Below are 20,925 nucleotides of genomic sequence, written 5' to 3' on the forward strand. Positions count from 1 at the left end.
CACCCCTAGTTGTGTATCAAAGGTTGCATAAATATTGTCGATCTTATGGGTGAAGAAATTGCCTAGTTCTTCACAGCGAGTAGCTGAGGGTGTGATTACCTGCGATAAGCAGGCTGTTTGCGAGAGTTCTTTCACAATTTAAAAAAGCTCTTTAGAAGAACTGCCATTTTCTTCCAGTTGCTTAATGAAGTAATCTTTTTTGACCCCTTTGAGTGCTCAATGAGAGCTGTTCAGCGCTCTCAAATTTTTGACGATCCTTATTGCATTTGGAGTGCCTTCAGGCTTGCTGCAGCGATTTACATTTCCTCTTATTTTCAATTTCAACTCTAGCGAGTACCATTTTCACGTAGGCGGGCTTCACTGAGATTGTTTTTCTTTTAGTGGGGCGCAGTTACTCAAGGAGTTGGTGTTTGCGATGTTAGCCTTCTCTAGGCAAACATCGAGCGACGACCCCTGTTCGAGCGGCGAAAGGGACGAATTGGTTGAAAATGATTCAGTATTTCTTTTGCTCCAAGCTTTAGTGTGCCTTTTTAGGTCGAGGGACCATCCGGTCTGCCGAAGGCAGAACCGGAAGTCCGGAGATTTAATGTTTTGGAGAAGAGGGGCTTGAACCCGCCCCTCTTCTCTCCTCTTCTCCATTGGCTGGCCTCTTGAATGCTGGCCAGCCATTGGAGAAGAGGATCGTCTCTCCGAACAGGCCCCGTCCTTTTCGGATTCGGGGGCGTGTTTTTTGCTACTTTTCTCATTTTCTCCTCCAGCCAATGGCAAGAGGAGAGAAAAGAAAAACACGCCCCCGAATCCGAAAACGACGCTGCCTTTCTCCGAGGCATTTCTGCTTCGCCTCGGAGAAAGGCGGCGGTGTTAATGGCGTCCTTGTCTATATGCATCAGGTGATGGTCGCGTGCAAAAAGGAGCCATGGAGATATTTCCCCTGCAGATATTTTCGTGCCAGTTGCTTATTGCATATAGGGCCATACCTAATATAGCGCTTTAAAGCAGTTTCTAGGAAAATAAACCACTCGTACAAAGGGACGATCAGGCTGCGGGGTCAGGTGGCAGGGAGTGTAGTATAGCTTTGTAAATCACTAGCCCAGGCGGGTGCCCTGCGAAAAGAACTGTTACGACTCGACTGTCTGTTCGTTTATGGTAAAAGTGTTTCTAAGCGCTTCTCTCAAATCAACGATTATGTATTCACTTCCTGCAAGGCCGATTTAGCATTTCGTGTTCCAAAGGCGGACATAATAAGTAACAATAAATTGTTCAAATGTAGCACCTGTGGTTTAAAGTGATTCGAAGGCACACCGCTCTAACAAACGCTTTGTAAAGCAAAGTGCCATTAAAAAGAGTCACCAGAGAAGCAAGTACTAGGATGAATCGATCAGCGAATGAAAGGCTGTATATCTGTCCGCTGTAGTCTTCGAGTAACGTGTCTGGTCGAAATATACACCCCAGGCAGTGAACTCCATACAGGAGGCAGCTGACATGCGGTGTGGCCGCACAAAGCGCTTGATTTGTGAGAAGAGTGGCCAGCGCGCGACACTTGGATGAATGCATTTGCGCCCAATGATATTATAGAATGTCAAATGGATAAAAAAGGAGCCAATTAATAAACACATTAATGTGGGAATTATAAATACTCTGATCATGGGAGGGATGAAAGTCAAATCTGCTCGCGAAGGCACGGGGGAATGCCTCACGATTATTAGAATTCATCGGAAAAATTACATTAATTTTAAGATGTGAAAGACTCCTGCAATGGTCACGTGGAACCAATGAAACCCCTAAGTTGTGGGCTTCTTCCAGCCGCTTCAAGCAGACCCGGTATATCAAACTCAATATTTTATGTGGAGACCTGAATCCCTGCTGTGGAGACACGATGCACCCGAGTCCTGTACGGACCCTGGTGCAGGGGGACATTTTGCAAGTATCGCTCCGTCCACACACTGCACCTCGCCCGGGCGTGAATGTATTTATGATACACGTCCAATTGGATTATAGCATGTCAAATGTATAAAAGGGAACCGAAGTGTGTGTGTGTATATATATATATATATATATATATATATATATATATATATATATATATATATATATATACACACATATACATATATATATACATATACATATATACACACACACACTCTCTGCTCCCTGGGAGGACTGAAAAGCAAATGTGCCTCTAATGCACAGGGGAATGCCTCACATTTATGAGACATTGACTGACCTGTGAGCGCGAGCTCTGTCCTGCGAGGTCCTTCCTGTTGGGCTGTTTGTTCTGCGGCTGCACCTCGCGGAACCCGCTCCGCGGGTCCCGCTTCGCCCGTGTGCCTGGGCGCATCGTTGCTGATTCCTGACAGGGGAGCTGCCTGAATCTCGGGGAGCAGGGCTGCGAGCGCCAGGTGAGGATCAGGGACTCCATTGCCCAGGAGTCCCTGTGCTGCCATCATTTCCTGCACCTGGACGCTCTCCCTGCTGGCCACGCCCCCTAAGCACAGCTGAAAAGAGCCTGCTTGTCCCTAGCTCTTTGGGAGACATTGACTGACCTGTGAGCGCGAGCTCTGTCCTGCGAGGTCCTTCCTGTTGGGCTGTTTGTTCTGCGGCTGCACCTCGCGGAACACGCTCCGCGGGTCCCGCTTCGCCCGTGTGCCTGGGCGCATCGTTGCTGATTCCTGACAGGGGAGCTGCCTGAATCTCGGGGAGCAGGGCTGCGAGCGGCAGGTGAGGATCAGGGACTCCATTGCCCAGGAGTCCCTGTGCTGCCATCATTTCCTGCACCTGGACGCTCTCCCTGCTGGCCACGCCCCCTAAGCACAGCTGAAAAGAGCCTGCTTGTCCCTAGCTCTTTGGGAGACATTGACTGACCTGTGAGCGCGAGCTCTGTCCTGCGAGGTCCTTCCTGTTGGGCTGTTTGTTCTGCGGCTGCACCTCGCGGAACACGCTCCGCGGGTCCCGCTTCGCCCGTGTGCCTGGGCGCATCGTTGCTGATTCCGGACAGGGGAGCTGCCTGAATCTCGGGGAGCAGGGCTGCGAGCGGCAGGTGAGGATCAGGGACTCCATTGCCCAGGAGTCCCTGTGCTGCCATCATTTCCTGCACCTGGACGCTCTCCCTGCTGGCCACGCCCCCTAAGCACCCTCCCCCTATATCAGGTGCACCTTCTTCCGCGGCGCGGGAGCGCGCGGGAGGGCGCCGGGAGAAGCCCGGGACAAGGGCGGGACCGTCTGTGGCCGTCCGGGGCCGAAGGTGGCCGGGCTGGGCCTACCCTCTTGGATTGTGCTTCCGACCCCTGGTCTCTTACACTCGGTGGAGCCGCCCGCCGAGTTTAATTTATTGTGAACATTATGCCGTCCCCTGCAAGGGAGAGCACCCCACTAAAACCGGGTGGAGCAAAGAATAGGACTCTAGAGAATTATTTCTCCCGGGCAGTGGGGGAGGGGGACAAAGAGTGTAATCTGTCCAGGTTAAGGGCAGAACGGAGACGCTCAATATATAATATGAAAAACACGCCCCTCAGAGACCAACTTATTTTACCAAGGGAGGAGTTGTCCCGAATTGATGATGTCCCACTATTGCTGAGGGATTGCACTAACATGTCACCAGTTGAAGCCTTGAGTATAGCCCCAGAAATTAGTCCTAGCCCCCCAAGGGTGACCATTGATTTAGTGTCCCAACCCCCTCCGGCCCCTCCAGCCTCGAAGATTAGGAAAACTAAATCTAAGCCAACTAACACACAAGTAGCCTTTGGACCTCCTCCAAATAAACGCAGGAGGAAATCGAGGGGAGCTCAAGGAAAGAGCAAACCCAAGGTTCCACACTCGGATTTTGGGAAGTTTTTAAAAACCCCCACATTAGTAGAGAAACCATTGGTCGATTTACACCCTAAACCCATTGCTCATGAGGATCCAGCTCCTACTATGATAAAAGACACAGGAGTTGGTATTGCTAATATTCCCTTGTCTGTTGTCCCGCTGGGAAACCTAGAATTTTTGCTAAGGTCCCTGTTATTACCGATCAGCGAGAGTATTAAAAAGATTGAGATCAGACTAACCATTTTAGAGGCCACATTGGGCAGTCTGAAAACTCCAGCTGGCAGACAGGGAAGGCAATCAGAGTCCACTCCCTCCACTGTAGCCCCTAAGCAGTCGGCAAATAGTGTCGCTAATCCAGTCCCTCCACAAGCTGTGAATGTGGCACCCTCGCAACAACCCACAAGGCCAAAGCCTGCAATAGCTAAGCCCCCTAACACCAATATGCCCAACCCTCCTTTAGGATCTGTACCCCCGGCACAGCCGGTAGACAAGAGCACCCCGACCCCTTTAATGAAGCTCACCCTGAGACCACGCAGACCCAATTTACCTCCAGAGACCAATGCTTTTACTGTCGTTATGGCAGGTGTCCCCCACTTGAGGAAGGTGAAACGGAGGACTTTTGTGCCCTAAAAAGTAGGGTAATCAAGTGGTTAAACATAAATAGACCCCTCCCGACACACTTTAATAACGAAATTATAATGGTAAGAAGGGTACCATGGGTGGGAAGAACACAAAAATCCATTAAAGGGGACTGCATACTGGTGAGTTTTAGGGACACAGGAACGGTGTCCCATATATGTCAAGGGAAAAACAGATCTAGGGAATCCACCATCCAAACCCTCCATGTGTCGTTCTTTTTTCCCATCATCCCAGTCCTATCTCAGCAACCCCAAACTCATGACAACTGGGAGAGGGTTGGCAGGAGGGGGAGTCACCAGGCCTTTAACCCTAGGCCGTTTTTTGGCCGACCTGAACAACCCTTTTTTTCCTATAACCGGTTCCATTGCCTAAATGGCCTTGAAGGGGTCGATTGACAGACAGACAATGCCCCCCAGGGTTGTATAGAAATTGGAGGTACGGTAGAAAGACTGGAGGAGCAAAGATCCAAGGCTCAGCAAATCCAGGTGGTTGGTGAGGGGGAACCAAACTGCGTTGTGCCAAAGGAAATAGTTGTAGACAAGACAGGAGGGGGACATGGGCAGGGAATGCAAAGATCAATGTGGGAAAGAAGACCAAGGGCCCAGGGGGGTGCTGAATGGAGTGGAGAGGGTGTGAGACTTATCTCATGGAATATAGCGGGTATAGCGGGCAAATTCAACAATAAGGAATGGGTGGACTTCATTAGAACATTTCACATTATATGTGTACAGGAGACATGGGCTGTGGAGAATAACTACCATCTGCAGGGGTACAAGTGTTTTTTTGTTCCCGCCCGAAAATCTAGCTCAGGGAGAGCAATGGGCGGTTTGTCCATCTATGTAGATTTAGACCTGCCAGGCACCTGGTCCTTTCCAGACTGGTTTTCATATGGGATACAGGCGGTTCGGTTCCAGGGAAAGGGGTTACGTTTCTCTGTTTTTAACATATATAGCACCGAGTTAGAAAATAGCCACACCCCGGTATTAACTGAACTCGACCAAAGGTTAGGAAAAGAAATCATATCCCAGAATAAGGGACCGTCTGGTGGACTGCTTGTGGTGGGGGATTTTAATTGTCACCTTTGTCCGGCACTGGTCAAAAAGAACACAGATTGGGCGCAATGCCCAATTGAGAAGGGACCGCATTTTTCTCACTCGCCTACTGGGTCGGCTCTTAGGTTGCTTCGGTTTAAGTACGACCTAGAGCACACCATTAATATGGTAGACCCACAGTCGGATGGTACACTCCCACCAACTTTTAAGGGCAGGGGCTGCTCGTCTATTATAGATTATATCCTGGTCTCGAGATCCCTGGTTAATAAAGTAGTCAGTGTAGGGATAGACTGGAACACTTTCAGCGACCATAACCCGCTTGTTTTAATGCTCGCATATAGGGCGGGTATTGGCTCCAATGCCCATCGTTCAATCGTGGAGAGGGTCACCGATCAAGGCAGGAGACTGAAATGGTCCAAAATAGATGGGGCAAAGTTCTATAAAAACCTGAGCGATAAGGGTCTGCTGGCCATAAATGAATGTTTGGATCTGGAAGTCCAGGGACCAAGGTTATTAGAAGCATTTAACCATATTGCCAACCTGATAGACGGATTACTAAGGTCCAGTGCGCCCACGCGTAATCTGGTCAATCCCCGGTGGTTTGATAAAGATTGTTCCAAGGCACTGAGGGAACTGAAATGCTCCCTTAAGTCAAAACCACGAGATCCACAAGTAATCAGGGCATGCAGAGAAAAATATAAAAAAGAGACCAAAAGGAGGAAACTCACCCTGCAGGCAGAAGCTTGGGCAGATCTGAGAGAGGCAGGGGAAAGAAGGGACCTAGCGGGGTTCTGGAGAATCATCAATAAACCGACCTTTCAAGAAAATGATTCTCCGGAGATAGGGGCTAACATCCTCCCGGAGCAGTGGGTCACACACTTTAGGAGCCTGTATAACCATGAATCGGGTCCCCACGTAGAGTCATCAGTAACCCCAAGTCAGGCTCCTCCGGTAGTATTTACCCTTAAGGAGATCACGGCAGGGATGGAGAGTCTAACTAAGAATAAAGCCCCGGGCCCAGATGGAATTCCCCCTGACCTTTTTCTTAGTAATATAGATCTTTGGGCCCCACTGATGACCAGGGTCCTAAACACTGCTATCACCTGCGGTCTCCCTCCATCATGGTCTAAAGCGATCATTGTGCCAATCTTTGAAAAAGGGCAACAAGGACGACCCCAAGTGTTATCGGCCTATTTCCCTGATTGACGTCTCGGCTAAACTTCTGGGAAGGGCACTCCTGAACAGATTGTCCGAGTGGACCGAAGAGAACAACATCTTCTCGGACACTCAATATGGGTTAAGGTCAGGGAGGTCCACCAGCGACCAATGCCTGAACCTATATATGCTGACTGCCAAATATACTCTGGCCAGTAAGGAACCCATTTATATGGGATTCATGGACCTGGCAGCAGCATTCGATCACGTCAACAGAGGGAAGTTGTGGGACATGATGGCAGGGATGGGGATCGAGAGCGGCCTAATTACCATACTAAGAGAGCTGCATAGCGACACCACGGCTAGAGTTAGATTTAACAGGGAGGGAGGTTTGACAGACTCCTTTCCATGCAAAAGTGGAGTCAGACAAGGTTGTATTCTTGCCCCTTTTTTGTTCTCCCTTTACATTAATAATTTGGAACAGTTTCTTTTGGGCTTAAAGGCAGATTCCCTAAGGGTTGGGACGCGGCAAATCCCTGTCCTGCTTTACGCAGACGACGCGGTCTTGCTGGCGCGTACACCACGAAGCCTACAGATTCTGATAGATGGGTTCGTCAAGTTTATGAGCGATCTGGACTTATCTGTCAACCTAAGCAAATCTTACGTGCTCCTGGCAGGCAAAAAACCTTCCTCAAAATGTTCTTACACAATAGGTTCCCATTGTTTAGAGGTTAAAACGTTCTCCTATCTCGGAGTAACCTTTGATGGTGCTCTTCAATTTAACTCCTTGGTGGAAGAGCGCTGTAACAAAATGATTGCCTCTAACGGGGCAATAGCCGGATATGGCAGGAGGTTGGGCAGATGGAGTCCGGAACAGGTGATGAACCTGTACGGCTCCATAACATGCGCTAAAGTAAGCTATGGGGCAGAAGTTTGGGGCTTCGTGAATATCTCTAGAATTGACCAGGAAGAGAACAAACATCTGAAATCTATCCTGAGGGTACCACCCAGCACTGCTGGACTCATAGCTCACAGGGAGCTAGGGAGGCCATATCTGGTCGATTTGTTAAAACTTAGGCCAATTGTGGCGTGGGTAAAAATCTGGGTAAATCCAGACGCGCATCTAAGTAGAAAAATCTTACTGGACTGCCTAGGTAGGACCCACTGCATGCGCATCCCATGGCTCAAATATGTGAGAAACACTCTTGAGGAACTAGGGTTTGGAAACCTCTTCAAGAACCCCACCACCATTTCAGCACAGCACAAGAAACAAGTAGGGGAAATTTTCCTAGAGCGGAAAACCCAATGCCGTGCTCTGGCTGAAGGGGAAAAAAAGTCAATAAGGGCTCATACTTTGGTGAAGAGTGTGGAGGGTATGGAGCCCTACCTGTATCTTGTACACAATACACAGGACAGATTTCTTATGTGCCGTTTCAGACTGAGCCTACTTCCTTTTATGTTGGCCTCGCCAGCAGGTTTTACCATGTCAATCGAGCAGAAGGGACCCTGCGGCTGCGACAATCGGTCTCCGCAGGACTCCCTTCATTTTACTTTGCTCTGTCCCTATTATTCAATGCCCAGGCGTAGATTCCTAGTAGACATCCTAAAAAAGGCCCACCTGGAACATGCCAGAGATGCACTAATCTACTTGCAAAAAGCTTCTGACCCGCTAACCTTGTGTTGTGTTATGAATTTTATCAAGGTTGCGGTCCGGAGGATTAAAAGACTTGTGACTCCCTGTTTTAAATTTACAGCCTTGTATGTTAGTATTTTATTGTTATTTATGCACAAGGATCTTGACTAATATTTAATGCCGTTTTATCTATGTATATGTATGTGTGCTTTTATGGTGTTTTTTAATCACCGAATAAAGATTCTTGAATTGAATTGAATGTGAATTCATCAAAACATTAAAAAAAAAAGATGTGTATCTTGTATTAGTGACGTGGAACTAATGAAACCTTCAGGCTGTAGCGTGCTTCTAGGCGCTGCATGGGTTGAATCTCGAAATTATTTATTTCGCACAGCGCCTACCTCAACTACTCATCTACAAAATAGTACTATGCATCCAGAAAACTGCCCCTTCCCTAACCCCCTGCCTCGTTATCGTGAACTGCAGTGAAAAGCCAGTATCTGCGCTGTCGTGACATGATACATGCAGGGAACGTGGGCGAGCACAGCCCCATTCATCATAATTAAAAAGAAACGGCTCATTAAGTTACCCACTCATCCTTCACGCCTTCTTCAGGTCGCGGTTTTGACGCTCAAAGGCCGGTCACCGCTTTTATTTTCGATAGGGGTTCAGGGGGGCTGTATGCATCATGCTCATATCACAGCGCTACCCACACTAAACCCTCACACGTGTGCTCTTTGTTGAACCGGACCAAGCACATATTGTCATCGCCGTCATCATTTTCAATTTCTGCGCAGAACACGCGCTTTTTCCGGTTCTGTCCCATTTCAAAAAGCTGGAAGCTAAGAACATTATATATATATATATATATATATATATATATATATATATATATATATATATATATATATATATATATATATGTATATGTTGCCAATAAGTTAAGTTAGATGTCATTGGGTAAGGGTCGGGAGCACATCACATTTGCCATGCCATGAACGTACTACGACTGCCACGACTGTTGTTTTAAAGCACTTGGAAACAGCAGGACTGCACGAAGCGCTATTAATAGCATCGCCGAGATATCGTCTTGCACAGACTTTGGCAGTACACTGCGGGAACATACAGCACACGTGCCTACACGTGCAAACGCATCCTCACCTGGACGCAACAAATGCACGTGCAATGCCAGTCCGCGTGGCATGTACCATGCTGCCCCCTTCTTGAAAGTATGCATTTTCATTCATAACATAAAATACACGTCTGAAGCTTGGCCCTGACGAAGCGCACGTGCCTTAAACCTCGACAAAGGGGCAGTTTTCGCTCCGTTTGTACCCTGTGGGTGTGAGTGAAAAATACTTTATTTGTACTTCACAGCTCCTCGCACCACCACACACGTTATCAAGCATATGACACAGGGCTGTGCTGAGGAGGTCACAGGGGCAGCTGCGGGCACGGCTTGCACTAGTGTTTGTTAATTCCTGACCCTGTACGGTGCGCCTCGAAGCTCTTGCTTTCCAGGGTTCGTTCACTTCATCTTTCCAGATAAAAAAAAAAGCGGTTTCCGCTCTTTATATCGAAGATCCACAGGTCGTGGGGATAATTGATGAATCGTGGCCTCCTTCTTCGCGTCGATTGTGTCTCCTGCACAGCTCGCTGTCAAGTCATCGATAAACGTATCCATTCGTGTATCCATTTATCCAGTGACTCGCCCGGTGATGTCCATGTGTTTATTCTTGTGCTCCAGATGCAAGCATTCAGGACGGAGAGGCTTGAGGCGAGGTGCAGCGCCGGGAGGCCGAGGCCTTGGCAGTCGCTGCGCTTTACACCGTCCCTTGGATGCGGTGCGCTCCCCCCGGCTCTCTCAGAGGGCTCTGCCGGGGCCCTCCAGTTACAGGGAGCTGTGCCCCAATCAGTGCCCGGGGGAGTCCCAGGTGGCCCCCACCGAGGTCAGGGCAGGTCTGAAGCGGCCAGGAGATGGCATGGCCCCTGGGGCCACCGGTCCCAGGTCAGCAAGTTCACCCGTCGTGTCCCCCTACTGCCCCCTTTCTGGCAGCACCAGGCACCGTTCAGCCGTGGCTCTCCCTCACCGGCCATGGGGTGCGGCTCCCGTCTGTCCGCCCTCTGCTTTATTCGCCCCTATGCTCTCTCAGCCCCCACACACCCCTGCTCCTGGTCACTAGTCTGTTCACAGCCCCTCCTCCACTCTCACCTCTTCTCGAACTCTCCCCCCTCTGCCGACCTTCACACCCGCCGCTGCCCCCACTCCAGGATAACACCCTCTCCTACCTGCAGCGCCTCGGCTGTCTCCTCGGGTTCAGGTGTCCCTTCCCCGCCTCCACGCCTTCCCCTCTCGGCAGAGGGCGCTGCACAACCCGGGTCCACGTTCAACAAACTTAGTTCTACCTTCGCCCATATTCCAGGAACTCCTCATTCACCCGCCATTCACCCCTCTCTTGCCCATTCACCCCTCTCTTGCCCATTCACCACCTCCTGCCCATCACCGCTCTCCTGCCAGTAAACGCTCACCTGCCCATTCACCCACCTCCTGCCCATTCACCACTTCTCCTGCCCATCACAGCTCTCCTGCCCATTCACCGCTCTCCTGCCCATTCACCGCTCTCCTGCCCATTCACCGCTCTCCTGCCCATTCACCGCTCTCCTGCCCATTCACCGCTCTCCTGCCCATCACCGCTCTCCTGCCCATTCACCGCTCTCCTGCCCATTCACCGCTCTCCTGCCCATTCACCGCTCTCCTGCCCATTCACCGCTCTCCTGCCCATTCACCGCTCTCCTGCCCATTCACCGCTCTCCTGCCCATTCACCGCTCTCCTGCCCATTCACCGCTCTCCTGCCCATTCACCGCTCTCCTGCCCATTCACCGCTCTCCTGCCCATTCACCGCTCTCCTGCCCATTCACCGCTCTCCTGCCCATTCACCGCTCTCCTGCCCATTCACCGCTCTCCTGCCCATTCACCGCTCTCCTGCCCATTCACCGCTCTCCTGCCCATTCACCGCTCTCCTGCCCATTCACCGCTCTCCTGCCCATTCACCGCTCTCCTGCCCATTCACCGCTCTCCTGCCCATTCACCGCTCTCCTGCCCATTCACCGCTCTCCTGCCCATTCACCGCTCTCCTGCCCATTCACCGCTCTCCTGCCCATTCACCGCTCTCCTGCCCATTCACCGCTCTCCTGCCCATTCACCGCTCTCCTGCCCATTCACCGCTCTCCTGCCCATTCACCGCTCTCCTGCCCATTCACCGCTCTCCTGCCCATTCACCGCTCTCCTGCCCATTCACCGCTCTCCTGCCCATTCACCGCTCTCCTGCCCATTCACCGCTCTCCTGCCCATTCACCGCTCTCCTGCCCATTCACCGCTCTCCTGCCCATTCACCGCTCTCCTGCCCATTCACCGCTCTCCTGCCCATTCACCGCTCTCCTGCCCATTCACCGCTCTCCTGCCCATTCACCGCTCTCCTGCCCATTCACCGCTCTCCTGCCCATTCACCGCTCTCCTGCCCATTCACCGCTCTCCTGCCCATTCACCGCTCTCCTGCCCATTCACCGCTCTCCTGCCCATTCACCGCTCTCCTGCCCATTCACCGCTCTCCTGCCCATTCACCGCTCTCCTGCCCATTCACCGCTCTCCTGCCCATTCACCGCTCTCCTGCCCATTCACCGCTCTCCTGCCCATTCACCGCTCTCCTGCCCATTCACCGCTCTCCTGCCCATTCACCGCTCTCCTGCCCATTCACCGCTCTCCTGCCCATTCACCGCTCTCCTGCCCATTCACCGCTCTCCTGCCCATTCACCGCTCTCCTGCCCATTCACCGCTCTCCTGCCCATTCACCGCTCTCCTGCCCATTCACCGCTCTCCTGCCCATTCACCGCTCTCCTGCCCATTCACCGCTCTCCTGCCCATTCACCGCTCTCCTGCCCATCACCGCTCTCCTGCCCATCACCGCTCTCCTGCCCATCACCGCTCTCCTGCCCATCACCGCTCTCCTGCCCATCACCGCTCTCCTGCCCATCACCGCTCTCCTGCCCATCACCGCTCTCCTGCCCATCACCGCTCTCCTGCCCATCACCGCTCTCCTGCCCATCACCGCTCTCCTGCCCATCACCGCTCTCCTGCCCATCACCGCTCTCCTGCCCATCACCGCTCTCCTGCCCATCACCGCTCTCCTGCCCATCACCGCTCTCCTGCCCATCACCGCTCTCCTGCCCATCACCGCTCTCCTGCCCATCACCGCTCTCCTGCCCATCACCGCTCTCCTGCCCATCACCGCTCTCCTGCCCATCACCGCTCTCCTGCCCATTGACCCATCTCATGCCCATTGACCCATCTCATGCCCATTCCCCCCTCTCCAACCAGTAAACCCTCTCCTGCCCATTCACAGCTCTCCTGCCCATTCACCGCTCTCCTGCCCATTCACCGCTCTCCTGCCCATTCACCGCTCTCCTGCCCATTCACTGCTCTCCTGCCCATGACCGCTCTCCTGCCCATGACCGCTCTCCTGCCCATGACCGCTCTCCTGCCCATGACCGCTCTCCTGCCCATGACCGCTCTCCTGCCCATGACCGCTCTCCTGCCCATCACCGCTCTCCTGCCCATCACCGCTCTCCTGCCCATCACCGCTCTCCTGCCCATCACCGCTCTCCTGCCCATCACCGCTCTCCTGCCCATCACCGCTCTCCTGCCCATCACCGCTCTCCTGCCCATTGACCCATCTCATGCCCATTCCCCCCTCTCCAACCAGTAAACCCTCTCCTGCCCATTCACAGCTCTTTTGCTCATTCACCTCTCTCCTGCCCATTCACCGCTCCTCCTACCCACCACCGCTCTCCTGCCCATTGACCCCTCTCATGCCCATCCACCCCTCTCCTGCCCATCCACCCCTCTCCTGCCCATCCACCCCTCTCATGCCCATTCCCCCCTCTCCAACCAGTAAACCCTGTCCTGCCCATTCACCACCCTCCTACCCATCCACCACCCTCCTGCCCATCCACCACCCTCCTGCCCATCCACCCCTCTCCTGCCCATCCACCCCTCTCCTGCCCATCCACCCCTCTCCTGCCCATCCACCCCTCTCCTGCCCATCCACCCCTCTCCTGCCCATCCACCCCTCTCCTGCCCATCCACCCCTCTCCTGCCCATCCACCCCTCTCCTGCCATTCACCCCTCTCCTGCCCATTCACCCCCTCCTGCCCATTCACTGCTCTCCTGTCCATTCAACCCTCTCCTGTCCATTCAACCCTCTCCTGCCAGTAAACCCTCTCCTGCCCATTCACAAACTCTCTTGCCCATTCGCCCCTCCCCTGCCCATTCATCCCTCTCCTGCCCATTCACAAACTCTCTTGCCCATTCACAAACTCTCTTGCCCATTCATCCCTCTCCTGCCCATTCATCTCTCTCCTGCCCATTCATCCCTCTCCTGCCCATTCACCTCTCTCCTGCCCATTCACCTCTCTCCTGCCCATTCACCTCTCTCCTGCCCATTCACCTCTCTCCTGCCCATTCACCTCTCTCCTGCCCATTCACCTCTCTCCTGCCCATTCACCCCTCTCCTGCCCATTCACCCCTCTCCTGCCCATTCACCCCTCTCCTGCCCATTCACCCCTCTCTTGCCCATTCACCCCTCTCTTGCCCATTCACCCCTCTCTTGCCCATTCACCCCCCTCCTGCCCATTCACCCCCCTCCTGCCCATTCACCCCCCTCCTGCCCATTCACCCCCCTCCTGCCCATTATCTGCTCTCTTGCCCATTCACCACCTTCTGCCCATTCACCGCAATCCTGCTGATTTACCACTTCTCCTGCCCATCACCACTCTCCTGCCCATTCACAGCTCTTTTGCTCAATCACCTCTCTCCGGCCGAGAGTTGTGCTGTGTGTCCGGTTACTTTCATGCGAGCTCTTCCGAAGGTAGTTTGTGGCCCAAGGACTATAATGGCTGTAGTTTCTATGCCCTATAGAAAATGTAGCTGGATGGATGTCACTAGATGTACGTCAGGCGGCTCTGTGTTTTTTTTTTTAGAGAGCATGCAGTCCATAAAGCTGGAGCAACGAGCTGAATCCCCCGAGCCACGGCGAACCGAGCAGACCGAGTAAATACTGCAAGCTGCAGTCGAGGGATAACTGCGCCTAGCTCGACAGCTGCATGGCCTAACTTCGAGTGCAATGCCACATCCCCTCGTTAAAACTCACTGGAGAGGAATAGTCGTAATCTCAACAGTCAACGGGCAGGAAACGAGCGATCCTAGTGGAAAACGCCACAATTAGCGATATTAAGGGCCTAATTATCATGATTCGTGTAAATGTGTTTTACTCTTACAGTAGTCCTGGTTTACTCATGAATTTCAGGTATAAATCTGTCATTTGGGACCTCAGTAGAAATGCGTACTATCATGGAAGATTTTGTGTAGGAGTAAGTGTGCCCTTCTCTTGTAGTGCTGGTTTCAAGAGTGAACTAGGAGTGCTCTTGGCTTACTTCAGGCTCGCCTCCAAAATTCAAGAGTCCTACGAGAGTAAGCCACAGCATCATCTTTGTTACTCGGTCTAAGAGGGTTAAGATTGGATCCTGAAATTTGAATGACCGATTTCCCGGAGGCTCTTCGAAGGTTGCTAACAGCACTCCTGGACCTCTAAACTTACATGTCGTGAGAGAATCTGAGCTTGCTTTCGCCACACCTCCCGTCAGGCATGCTGGTGCCCTTCCAACAATTGATGAGTGAGCTTTTAGGTGTGCAGCTGCTGTCTGTGTTGAAGCCTGCTGTGCTCAGCCTTGTACTGCAGGTAAACGGAGTGCTCTTTCTAGAGTCTCTTCTATCTCCGAGTAGTACACTCGTGGTAAAGAGGTCAAGGTGCATATTTCTTGGCTTCTCTTTATCTCTACATTTTGCTTGATGTTTATTATTTTCAACTCTTCTCACTTGGGGCGTGCACTTACATTTCGTCACCTGAACTGAAAGGCTAACTAGAAGCAGAGCGGCATGTCTGCTACATATAAACATTGAGTAAAACATTAACTTCAACTGTGTGGCTCTGTGTGTGTGACTCTGTGTGTGTGTGTGGGGGTGGCTCTGTGTGGGGGTGGCTCTGTGTGTGTGGGTGGCTCTGTGTGTGTGGCTCTGTGGCTCTGTGTGTGTGTGTGTGGCTCTGTGTGTGTGGCTGTGTGTGGGTAGCTTTTTTTGTAGGTGGCTCTATGCGTGGTGGGTCTGTGTGTGTGGGTAACTCTGTGTGTGTGTGTCGGTGGCTCTGTGGGTGGCTCTATTTGTGTGTGGGTTGCTCTATGTGAGTGGCTCGGTGTGTGTGGGTGGCTTTGGGTGTGTGGCTCTGTGTGTGGGTGCAAATGCAATAGGTCACGCATTTGAGAGTGATTAACCAGTTCCCCGCTCATGACGGAACCACTCCGTCACGAGCCACGGGTGCGCTGTGCTCATGACGGAGTGGTTCCGTCATGCTGCGGCCGTTGGCGGCCGCTCCTCCCACGTGGCGCTAATTCCCCGCCTGTGCGGGCGATTAGCGCAGTGGGTGGAGTCATGACAGAACCACGCCGTCATGAGCACAGCTCACCCGTGACTCATGACAGCGTGGTTCCGTCATGAGCACAGCGGCGCCGTCAACCCCCCAAACCCCACCAGCGCTGCGGCGGAATTCGCGCCGCAGCGAAGGGGTTAAGCTATTGACATTGTAAATAACAATGCTGTTTCTTTAAATGTTTTAAAAACAAAAACAAACAAAAATAATGTCATGAGCAATGCCAATACCTTTAACTTTAACAATGCCGAGACCATTGCATTGTAAATGCTTGTTTGATTTAGTGAGAGTGAGAAACTACTCAATGAGCGGTCCGTCCAAAGTAAGGGATTAATGTTATAGATTGAGGGGGTTTCAATATTTGAAAGTAGTAGGTCCAATGGATAGCCTGTTAAGTGGGGAGGATCATAAGTCCGTTGTTTGAGCTGGACGATAGGCATATCGCTATCCAGTCGTCTGCAAAGCGGGTCCTCTAGGGTTTTCGTAATCAGTTGCTCCTGCTGGTTACACCCTCCCATTGGTTTCGTCTCCCTTGCGTTAATTTCTCAATATTGAAAAGCCCATAAAATGAGCAATGGACATTATTTTCCAATACTTTTTAATCATTTAACTAAGGTCCCAAATTGTTTTGAATTTGTGCGACCTTTATTACAAAGTTGTGAACTACAGGTCCAATATTTCACTGTCTGCCTCGATCAAGAGCAGAAAGCGTCCCATCCAGTCACAGCTTGTGATTTCATGACACCGGTATAATACCCTGATTGAAAGCAAAAAATATTGACTTTAAAATCTGGCAAATTTTTAATTTGTACTTTTCTGTTTTTTTCCATTTGATTTGTGCGATTTTGTATTATTTGACCTTCGTCTTGCTCCTGTCTTATCAGAATGATCTCCTTTTATCCATCTTCTTTCATCTTCCTGCTTTCACTCACATCTGAACGCACAAGATGATGGACGGAATGTTGCACATTGGCAAAACATTCACCCCCAGTCACAGATCTGGGTTTAATCCATCTTTATTTTGCTCACCACGCCACCCCAGTTCAGACATGGCCATATGCAAATCAGTCTTGACCCTGTGCCTCATGGGAACATTCCAGCCCGAACTGCCAAGCCATGTCTTCCCTGGACAAGAATCAAGCATCCTAGGACCGGTTTCGGGGTTTCACCCCTCCAGTGGCGTAGTGAGCACGGGACCCACGTCTGGGTATACCCTTACCACATAGAGCGAACAGCAAAACACACAAGATGATGGACGGAATGTTGCACATTGGCAAAACAGTCACCCCCAGTCATCATTGGCTGTAGTACAATTCTTTGCTCGTTACTTTTTTGTTTTTGAGAATTTGTCGTATACATCGTTTGAGGTACAGCGTCTCAGAAACTTCCATGTATTTTTGTCTGTGTGGGCACGAGGAAGTATTCCGTTGCTTTTCCATTCAGGGGTAATTAAGGACGTGAGCTCTGGTGCTTCTCTGCAGGAGCATGGGTTTGGTGATGAACCCAGGAGCTTCTACAGGTGAAATTGTATTGGTGTAACATGGAACACGTTCAGCGGCTTCACAAAGTGAGGGTGTTAGGAGACGATAGGGGACTTTCGAAGAATAATCCACAGGTCTCAGGTGCTCGACACAGGCATAGCATGGGGCCTGGTCTAATAGTAACTCTCGTAACCGGCCCAGCAGGGTCCACGCTAGTTGTATCAGAAGACCCTGTGTGGATGAGGTGGGATGAGAATTATTTGAAGGGAAAGGAGGGAATAGAGCCTTAAGAAGTGTATTTTATTAAAATATTTTACCAAACAAGCCTTCCAGACAATTGTTATGTATCAAACAGTCGTAAGTCATTCCTTATTCAAAAGGTAAGTATTCCTACTCATGGAGGCTCAAGAGACAGCCTTCAGATTATCCTGCGAGCAGTGGCGTAGCAAGGGGTGGGTGGTCCGCCCTGGACGGCACAAGTTTTGGGGGTGGCAGCCAAGGAGTCTAGCTATGCCACAACCTGAGAGCCTGTAGGAACTAACACTTCTGTCACCAGAGTGTTGTGCTGAAATAAAATGATTTCACATATGAGGGGGCAGATCACCAGGCAGCAGTACCTTATTAAGTCTGGGGCTTTAAAGTACCCGCAAACTTAGAATTACAAGTAACATGTTCTGAGGATATTTCAATTGAGAGTCTGGATTATTTGCTTCTATTGAATTTCACAGTGTTTAGTGACCGCACAAAGTTGATTTTCTGTACCTGAGGTTCCCTGTCATTCTCTAGCACCAGGTAGTCAAGGGCTGCCTGTCTGCAAGTACCCGTGGCTTCTGCTGGCTTAGTTACTAGACTTTGCCAGACCATGGTGAGGAGGGTTGCCTGTCAGAGCAGGGCTTGGGGTGGAGGTGGGGGACACCTTCTGACATCTTATAGACCTTATTGAAGCTCAGGCAGTGGGGTCTTGATGCTGGTGCTGGACAGAGATATGTCTGTCCTGGCAGCTTTTGTTGGAACGCGTTTAAAGACACTGGTCTTTAATGCTATTAACAGACTTTATTGTGCATGTGATCATTAAAGCCAGTCAGAAGTAATACCAGTATGCTCGGCTGTGTCTGTGTGTTGCCATTGCTGCCAGAAGAGGTTGGTAAGAGGTGCAGCGGAGGTCCAGGATGTCCCTCTTGGTGTCTTCTGGTATTACAGCCTCAGCGGTGACGCTGGAGGAGGCCAGCAGTTTGAAGAGGGCATCCTTCATGCTCCTGCTGCATGCATCTCCTGGGAGATTGGGGTTGACAAAGAGCTACTCTTGTAATTGGTTCCGGCAGACGTGGTTAACGCCGCTGTGCCTACCGCCCCGGCTGCCCCTCAACACTCGCTGGTTGGCGCTTTTCCTCCATTCAGTGAACTAGCTGATGCAGCCGCTGCCAACCCCCGCTGGAAGATCTGGATTGGGAGTCTGAACAACTACTTTGTTGCAACATGCGAAACAGATAACACCATCAAGAAGTCCCTCCTGCTTCACTACGCAGGTGAGATCTACAAGCTGTTCAAGCACCTGCCCAACACTGGGGCTGTGGCCGACTATGATGCAATGGTTGAAACGCTCAATGCACACTTCGACCCACAACTAAACCCAGACTATGAATGCTTGAAGGTTTGCCAAGCTCGCCGACGTGAGGGCGAGTCCATGGACACGTTCTACGCGTGTCTGCGTGAATGGGCTAGCACCAGCACAGCGGACGACCAACCAAAGGAAGTAAAGGCACAAAACATTCAGAGCTTAGGGAACAAGACTCTGAGGGGCGTCATCCTGCGACAGCCACTAGGATTCCCCTCCCCTTTCACAGTCAGGGGCCCCACTGCTGTCCTACATTGGTCCTTAGCAGAGTGGGGCCCGGATACGGACACCCATGCCCTGCACAGCCCCCATCCCAGGTGGAGTACCCCTGCTTCAGTACATGCAGCTGTGAGACCTTCCCCAGGGATCGTCAAAGGAGCGCTCTTTTAAAAGAGAGAATGCCAAGGGTTCAAGAACCCATGGCTACCGAGGCCTCTTGCGTCACTGGGCGCGAGGCGCGCTCCCTTTAAAGCCAGCCCGTCAGGGATGCTTCACGCTCAGCAGCGGACTCGTACATCTGAAACAAGGACAGCATTAAACACATCTCCATAATGGAAAGAAAAAAAGTGTTTAAACAGCAATAAAGGAGATTTAGTGCTATTAATAAAGAGCTGCCTAAAATCGTTGCGTTCCCATTGGAATAATGAATGGGGCGCTTCAGGACACGACGTGCAGGGGAAATGAAGCAAGGCTGCATCCGAGGTCCTTGGGCTTCCTCTGACCTCAGGCCGGGGTGAGAACGCAGCCCTTCTGTACTGAGGACACCCCGTGACCGACATTAAGGCCCCGAAAAAGAGCAGAAATTGTAAGTGCCCTGCAGTAATCGGCATGTTAAGGAGCAACACTTTGCTACCCCATCATGAGTGCAGGGTGGACGTGAGTGGACAGCATCCGATCACAGCATAAGTGCAGGGCAGACGTGAGTGGATGGCATCCCAGCACAGCATGAGCGAGGGATGGACGTGAGTCGACGGCACCCAACCACAGCATGAGTGAGGGGCAGATGTGAGTGGACAGCGTCCCACCATATCACAAGTACGGGCGGACGTGAGTGGATGGCGTCCCACCACAGCACGAGTGCAGGGTGGAAGTGAGTGGACGGCGTCCCACCACAGCACGAGGGCTGTGGCAGACGTAAGTCTATGGCATCCCACCACAGCACGAGTGGAGGGTGGATGCGAGTCTACGGCGTCCCACCACAGCACGAGTGGAGGGTGGACGTGAGTCTATGGCGTCCTACCACAGCACGAGTGCAGGGTGGATGTGAGTCGAAGGCGTCCCACCATAGCACGAGTGCAGGGTGGAAGTGAGTGGATAGCATCCTACCACAGCATGAGTGAGAGGCGCACACGAGTGGATGGCGTCCCACCACAGCACGAGTGCAGGGTAGACGTGAGTGAACGACGTCCTACCACAGCACGAGTGCAGGGTAGATGTGAGTGGACTGTGTCCCGCATGAGTGCAGGGCAGACAAGTGGACAGCGTCCCACCACAGCATGAGTGCAGGGCAGACATGAGTGGACGGCGTCCCACCACAGCATGAGTGAGGGGCAGATGTGAGTGGACGGCATCCCACCACAGTATGAGTGAGGGGCAGACAAGTTTGGACAGCATTCCACCACAGCACGAGAGCAGGACAGATGTGTGTGGATGGCGTCCCACCACAGCACGAGTGCAGGGCGGACATGAGTGGAAGGCGTCCCACCACAGCATGAGTGCGGGTCAGACATGAGTGTATGGCGTCCTACCACAGCACGAGTGCAGGGTGAACGTGAGTGCAGGGCAGATGTGAGTGCAGGGCGGACATGAGTGGATGGCGTCCTACCACAGCACGAGTGCGGACCGGACGTGAGTCGACGGCGTCCCACCACAGTAGGAGTGCAGCGTGGACGTGATTCGAAAGCGTCCCACCATAGCACGAGTGCAGGGTGAAAGTGAGTGGACGGCATCCTACCATAGCATGAGTGACAGGCGGACGTGAGTGGACGACATCCCACCATA

At 51.9% G+C, this 20,925-nt stretch overlaps 1 protein-coding gene and 1 pseudogene across 3 annotated transcripts in view; one reads left to right on the plus strand and one right to left on the minus strand.

Moving 5' to 3' along the window:
- Positions 1-19,314, plus strand: part of LOC146788668 (band 4.1-like protein 4A) — a 35,749-nt pseudogene extending 16,435 nt beyond the window's left edge.
- The window catches only part of LOC146788667 (lipoma-preferred partner homolog), a 774,512-nt gene that overhangs the window by 97,779 nt on the left and 655,808 nt on the right, over positions 1-20,925 (minus strand). The window lies entirely within an intron of this gene.

The sequence above is a fragment of the Triturus cristatus genome, chromosome 11, assembly GCF_964204655.1.
Source record: "Triturus cristatus chromosome 11, aTriCri1.1, whole genome shotgun sequence".
Lineage (NCBI taxonomy): Eukaryota > Metazoa > Chordata > Amphibia > Caudata > Salamandridae > Triturus > Triturus cristatus.